Source organism: Limulus polyphemus, unplaced genomic scaffold (assembly GCF_000517525.1).
Source record: "Limulus polyphemus unplaced genomic scaffold, Limulus_polyphemus-2.1.2 Scaffold7827, whole genome shotgun sequence".
Classification (NCBI taxonomy): Eukaryota; Metazoa; Arthropoda; class Merostomata; order Xiphosura; family Limulidae; genus Limulus; species Limulus polyphemus.
In genome coordinates this window covers 17,131-24,272 of record NW_013673437.1, presented here as the reverse complement: position 1 = coordinate 24,272, position 7,142 = coordinate 17,131, and the positions used below count along the sequence as shown (strand labels likewise).

At 35.9% G+C, this 7,142-nt stretch overlaps 1 long non-coding RNA gene across 1 annotated transcript in view; it reads right to left on the bottom strand.

Moving 5' to 3' along the window:
* Positions 1 to 692: 692 nt before the first annotated feature.
* The window catches only part of LOC111089913, an 8,255-nt gene continuing 1,805 nt past the window's right edge, over positions 693 to 7,142 (bottom strand). Inside the window, exons 2-3 of the long non-coding RNA XR_002614060.1 lie at positions 2,690 to 2,695; positions 693 to 776 (exon numbers count right to left, since the gene is read on the bottom strand). This is a non-coding gene — a long non-coding RNA (uncharacterized LOC111089913). The remainder of the gene's footprint in view (positions 777 to 2,689; positions 2,696 to 7,142) is intronic.

Sequence of the window (7,142 nt, the reverse complement as noted above, 5' to 3'; positions counted from 1 at the left end):
TTTGCAATCATTCAATGTTTGTTCACAAAGAGAGATACACAGGGTATCTACCTGATAGCAACTTAGTAACAAAGTTTAACATGGCTTGTGCCAGTAGATATAATGCCTAATGCAACAACAATTTCCACAGCTCGAGTTCTTAGCTAGGAGCTAAAAAGCACATTCAAAAGATCTTTGCAACCCTTGCTTTCTGACCTATTGCTTGATTTTCTCTAAAGCAAAACATTCAATTTCTTGTCACCTAATCTTTAAAATATCCATGGAGAATATTGTATTATTTTTGTTAGATATTTGTGGTTTGTTGAACTTCCCCATATACAAAGATAGAATTATGTTTTGTTTGACTGTATATAACATAACATAATGATCAGGGACCTACTGGTCCATCTTGGCTGTCCCATCCTTTAAACTAAAATATGACTATTAAATAAATAACTAAAAAAAATAATAAAATAAAATAAAAAAATAAAGCCAGCCCTTATCATTCATATGCTTATCAAGCTTTTAATTAAACTAATTCAAATTTACTACCTCTACACCATCCAAAGGCCAAACACCCTGTTGGAAAAATAAAACTGTCATAGTTGAAGATGACTCCGACCTTGCCAAAATGTATATTTGTGTCCCCTTGTTCTACTGTTCTTGCCAGTAAGTATGCAAAAGGATGATGCATCAACACTATCAACTCCATTTACAATCTTGAACAGGTCAATCAGATCCCCCCTAACTGTTCTTTTTTTTTCAAGAGAAAACAATTTGGGAGATTTCAGTCTCTCCTCGTTTGAGAACCTCTCCATCACAGGCACCATTCTTGTAGCCCTCCTCTAAACCCTTTCACACAATTCAATGCTCTTCTGACGGTAAGGAGCCCAAGACAGTACTCCAAATGTGGTCTAACAAGTGACCTGTACAATAAAATTATAACCTCTTTAGACTTCTATTCAGTATTTTGGTAAATACAAGCTAAAGTCCTATTTGTCCTACCACTAGTAACAGCACACTTGTTTGGATAGTTTAAGAGACTGATCAATCATTTCACCAAGTTCCCTTTCTTTCATGACATTGTTAAAGCTATTCCCATCCAAATTATGATAATCTACATGGATTATCTTGCATTTATTATAATTCAAACCCACCTGTCATTTATTTACCCAACTCACTAAATGATCTAAATCCTTTTGTAAAGCAACAGCATTCTCTTCACAGCTAGCAACACCCAAGACTTAACCCTATTGAGACGGGTAGGGGTCGGAGGGCATATCATCACGTTTGTAGACTATAAGTTTATAACCAATCGAGAGCTCTACATTTCCTCTACATAATTCTGTAAGTCTTTCTAAGTTATTTACGAGAGAAAAGTTCAATGCTATTTTCTGAACAGAAATTAGATTTTTTTAGACCCTAATACAGTACAGTTTGGAAGGTATAGTCATTTATAATTTATTGGTATTTGAAAATGCATATATATAGTGTAAAAAAAAATTTTTTTTCTACAACTACATGTGAATTTGGACGAGACTTACGATAAAGGTTAGCAAGTACGACCACAAGTACTTTGAAATTTTGTGATCAATACTAAGAATACTATACATTTTATTTTTAATTTGCAAACTTTATTTTCAGTATACTTTGATTACTTACCTGTAAAAATAAAGACGATGTTACAGTAAAGAAAGTAGCAGATAAAGTATAAAGTTTTACTTACAAAAAAAAAAGATGTTTGACATTTAATTCTGACTTTTTTCATTTTTCATTTGTTTTTCATATTTTTTATAATAAAAGTAACTGAAATCTAAAAAACAAAAACTTATTAGGTAAGACAAGGAAAGAAAAATCATAATAATAACCTTCATGGGGTATATGTGCCAGCAGCTTGTGCACTACGCTATTCGATACGATAACTGGAGCTGCAAATGCATCTCACAATTTTCAACTTATGTTGTGGTATTTTAGTCAGACACAGTTCAAAGATCAATAAAACAAAAAATTTATAAATATAAGTAAATGTTATGAGAATTAAGCTATTTATAATAAACATTTCTGCTTTTCTGTTACAATTTGCAGTTATTCTAGAACAAAAAAAGGTAATTTAGGATTATTTCCTAATTTTCATGATGGTTATGAGGTCGGTCAAAATCAACTAACACCATATTGAGTTAGCATTTATAAAATAACAGATTACATAGTTTTATTAAAAAAATTTTAATTATCTAGAAGGCTATAGAGATTATGCAAATGACACTTGACAATTTTCAGAAAAAGGAAAATATTTTTAATCTTAAAATCAAAATTACTTTGCATATGGATAGTCAACATTCTGAAAGAAAACATTCATGAGCAAATCTTTAATTAAAAAAATCTTAATACTTAATTTTAAAACCTTATATTTTGTGTATGAAAGCCTTGTAATGTTTACTAATAATCTTCCAAATTTTGTAAAGATATGCACAGATTATCAACAATTATAGTATAATTATTCTCATGGATACTTTGGTGGTTACGAGCCGGGTGGATTCCACCCAGCCCATATTAGTAGGGTTAATATCATCACAAGTTTCAGTTATTTATTGACCATTCCTTCATCTATATCAATGATGTAAATCAAAACGAGCAAAGGTCCTAAGACTGAACCCCGAGGTACCCCACTTGTGACATTAATCCAGTTTGACTAAACTCCATTTATAACAACCATCTGCTGTCTTCCATCCTGCCACTCTTCTATCCAAATAACTTATCTCCCACATCTATAGACACATTGTCAAATGCTTTCAGAAAATCTAGATACATCAAATCTACACACTTCCCTCATCTACATAAGAAGTAATATTTTCAAAGAATGTCAAAAGATTTGAAAGGCAAGGTTTTTCCCTTAGTGAAACGATGTTGACTATCCAATAAAATTCTAAACTTTATTAAATGACTTTGCAAATCATCTTTTATCAGACTTTCCAAAACTTTTCCCACAACTGATGTAAGACTAATGGGTCTATAATTATTTGGACAATTTTTATTACCTTCCTTAAAAAAAAAGAGGAGTGACATTAACTAACTTCCAGTCCTTTGGCACCTGCTCACTATTCAAGGATTTACAAAAAATACTAGCAAGTGGCTTACATATCCAATCCTTAACTGCCTTTAAAATCCTTGTTTAAATATTATCTGGCTCAGAAGCCTTATTGTTCTTTAAACTTCCCAATATTTTCTTAACAATCTCAGGATTAATGCAATCATATTGTTTGACCTTGTTTCCATCTATCAACTGTTCAAGATGTGGAATACTACTTAAATCTTAATCAGCACAAATTGAAGAAAAAGTAGAATGTAATAACCAGCCATCAAATAATCATCAGATATAAGCCTTCCTATATCGTTCCTCTAGGGTCCCATCCCCATCCTAACATTTGGTTACAGCTCGTTGTGTTAGCCTTTCACCTATTTACTTGTACTGCTACACCCATGTGCTGGTAAGTGATATCGCCTCAAAGCACCGATATTGCTTGCTAAGCCAAACTTTTCTGTAGCTTTCCTAGTTCTACAGGGTTGAGGTCAACCTGTCATAAGTTTTAGTACACTCAGCTTGTTTCTAGGCAATGCTTCTTACGTTGCTTAACCTTGTTTTTCTAGTTCATCCATGTGTCTTACAAAAATACAACTACTAACCAAACTTTATTCTTAAACTTTCTAAGTTAATAAAAACTCTTAAAAACGTCGAAGCAATTGTAAATTCCCTCAAAAATAACCAAACTGCTTCAGAGCCAACCTGATTTTTTACTTGCAGTCACCCATTTTTTTCTCTAAAGAATATGTTTATCTTGAATATTTAAAAATTTAACTCGGTTAATTTTTGTTTCTAGTAGGTTACTTGACTAATTGGTGAAGAAAGCTATCCTGAACGGTTTCTAAACACCTTTCTTCCTCATGGTTTGACTAGCTTTTCTCAATTTATAGTATATGCCTGAAATTAAAATCACCTATAATTATGACTTCATTAACAGCTGATATCTTAATCTCCCTGTAAAGTTTCTCACTAATTTCCTCAGTATCGCCAGGTGGTCTGTAACAAGTTCCTACTAAAAACCTTTTCCCTTTATATTTGTTGATAAAAACCCAAATGGATTCAACTTCAACAGGATTAACTCATTTCACATAAAGAACCACTCCTCCGTCTCTTTTTAGTACTCTATCCCTATTAAATAGCCTGTAACCCTGAATTTCAAAGAAATTTCTGTCATCAAAATCATCTACATTTAATCATGTTTCAGTTTTCCCATTATATCAAAATCCTTCTTTCCTACCAGTGCCCTAAAGTCATCTATTTTATATCTTGTACTTCTAGCATTAAAATAGTAACAATTAAGCCTATCCTTAGAACTACTTCTGTACTCATTTCCTATGCCAAACTATTCTCTACATCTCACTTTTACATTTAGTTTATCCTGGCCCTCACCACTGTCTACTCCTAGTTTAAAGCATCTCTTACAACTGACTTAATAGCCCTTGCTAACAAGCCAGACCCTACCCTATCTAACTATAAACCATTCCAAAAAGCTCCGTTCTCCCATTGAACTGAACCCACAAGTCCAAACAGACAATTTTCTCATCCTTACTTATAACCTAAGTCTAAGTCTTGTGTCCTACTTATAATTTCATCCCCACAATTAAGTTATGGTCTTTTTCTTTAAATCCTTTATCATCCCCTTGCATTTATTTATTATCTCTTCTGATCTACCTTTTACTACACTATTAACCCCTGTTGCGTCAGAGACGGCACGTGACTAGTATCACGCCACTTCATTCTCGAACCTTCGTGAATTGTCGGGAGATTACTAGATTGGGGGTAGTCTGGTATATATAAGATGGCCACAACGTGACGGCACAATGTGTAGGTAATGAGTAATTGAATGTATGCGGACAAAATATTGTTGGCCACGTGAGACATGAGTGTTTCTTATAGAGCGACTGTTGAAATTAAGTGTATCGTAAAGTTGTATTCGGAAAGAATAAACCAGTTTTATTTAAGAAAGGACTTGTGTCGCTAAAGTTTCGTCGGAACGAATTTACGGAAAATTAACTAACGAACGGAGACGTAACAAATTGGTGTCAGAAGTGGGATAGAAAATAAATTTATGCAGAAGAAGAAGATGGAAACAAGAGGCGGAAAATCAAACTACAGCTTAGCAGATTTGATGGCAGCAATACAAAAACAGCAAAAGAAACAAGAAGAACGAGAAAGTAAACAAGAAGAGAGACAACAGCAGTTGCAAGAAAACCTGCAACAGTGGCAGCTCGAACAGCAAAATAAACAAGAGAAATTACAGCAGTTGTTGGAGGAAAAAGAAAAGAATCAAGAACAACGAGAAAAGAAACAAGAAGAAAGATTACAGCAGTGGCAAGAGAACCTGCAACAGTTGCAGCTCGAACAACAAAATAAACAAGAAGAGAAATTACAGCAGTTGTTAGAGGAGAAAGAAAATAAAAAAGAAAAGAAATTACAGCAGTTGTTAGAGGAGAAAGAAAATAAACAAGAAAAACGAGAAAAGAAACAAGAAGAGAGACGACAGCAGTGGCAACTGGAACAAGAAAAAAAACAAGAAGTACAAACGGAAAACATTAGTAAATTTAAAAGCGAATTAGATATGTTAAAGGATGATTTATTGTCTTTTATACAAGGAGGATACATTGACCATCGACTTAATCAGCCCCAGACAATGGCAAGCCCCTTCCAGACCCTGCAGCTAAACCCTAATGCAGACATCTACAGTCCTGTTAGAAGTCACATCCCAGATATGAATGTCAGTACTAGGAGTGATCCAGTAAGAAGGAAGCCACAGGAATACGATGGAAAAGCACTGTGAGAAGCATATAGAGCACAATTTGAGCTACTGGCAGGGATGAATGGATGGACAGAGGAGCAGAAAGCGGAACCCAAAATCAGTCAGAAGTCTACAGGGCTAGATTCAGGACGAGAGTCCATGCTAAAGGGGAGAGCCTGCAAGAGTTGGCAGAGGACTTGGAAAGCATGGCACACAAGGCCTACCCAACTGCACCACCCGATCTCCTCAACAGTCCACAACTTAAGATACAAGTGAAGCAAGCACACCCCTCTACCATGCAGGATGCAATGGCCAGAGCTCTCGAATTTGAATCCTACGTTAAGTCCAGCACAGAGGTACCGAGGCTGGTACAGTCATCTGGATTCAAACCTTTTCTGGCCAAACCTCTCTGAAAGCTGCTATGACAAAGTTGCACCTTTGGCCATCCAGCTTTCCTGTCACGTAGACACTATGTGTGCTTGCCATTTTACACTTAGCTGTTGGGACTTTCACGATGGAGGTTGGTGGGCGTCCCTTAGCACCAACCACTACTGGTTTCCCGAAGCTGACTGGTGTTTTTCTTACACTGGCTCCTCAGATGTCCTTGCTCCCCACAGTTCCAACAGCCTTTCTGGGTAGCAGCCTTTACTGCTATATCATCTCCCCTGTGTTGAAGTTGCCAGCATTGAGCTCTCTTGTGCCCAGGCTTGTTACAGTGCCAGCAAAGTCTCTCTCTCTGCATCTCAGCAAACCCTTGTGAGCATCAAGGTGCTGGATAACAAAGGAGTACCAGAAGCTGTACAGAAGCTCTGTGGTGTGACAGGACATTCTGCAAGGTTGTGGGGACCAGTGTGGGTAACTATTGAGCTCATCGGCATGAAGAACAGACAGAAAGTATACTTGGCTGACATTGAGGACCAATGCATATTAGGACTGGACTATTTACTACCGAGGAAGTGTATAGTTAACTTTGATAAAATGACGATTGGAAACAACAAAGGCCAGATTTCAGTAAGTGTTGCTACATCCATTGATTTGCATGTCACAGCACTTAAGTCAACTACAATACCCCTATGTCAGAGAAGATAATTTGGGGTAGGATAAAAGGACATCCCCAAGGAAGCCCAATGCTTGTGGAAGCAAGAAATACAACTGTAAAAAAAGGACATACACTTCCAGAACATTTAACTGACCTCTATAAGAGGAGCATAGTCCATTTGTCATCATCACAAGCTCTTCAGGTAAAAGAACCTTATAGAGGTTATAAAAGCTCCATCCTGGATGCTGGTGTAGGATCCACTTGTCCAGGAGATTGTACATATTGTAAAA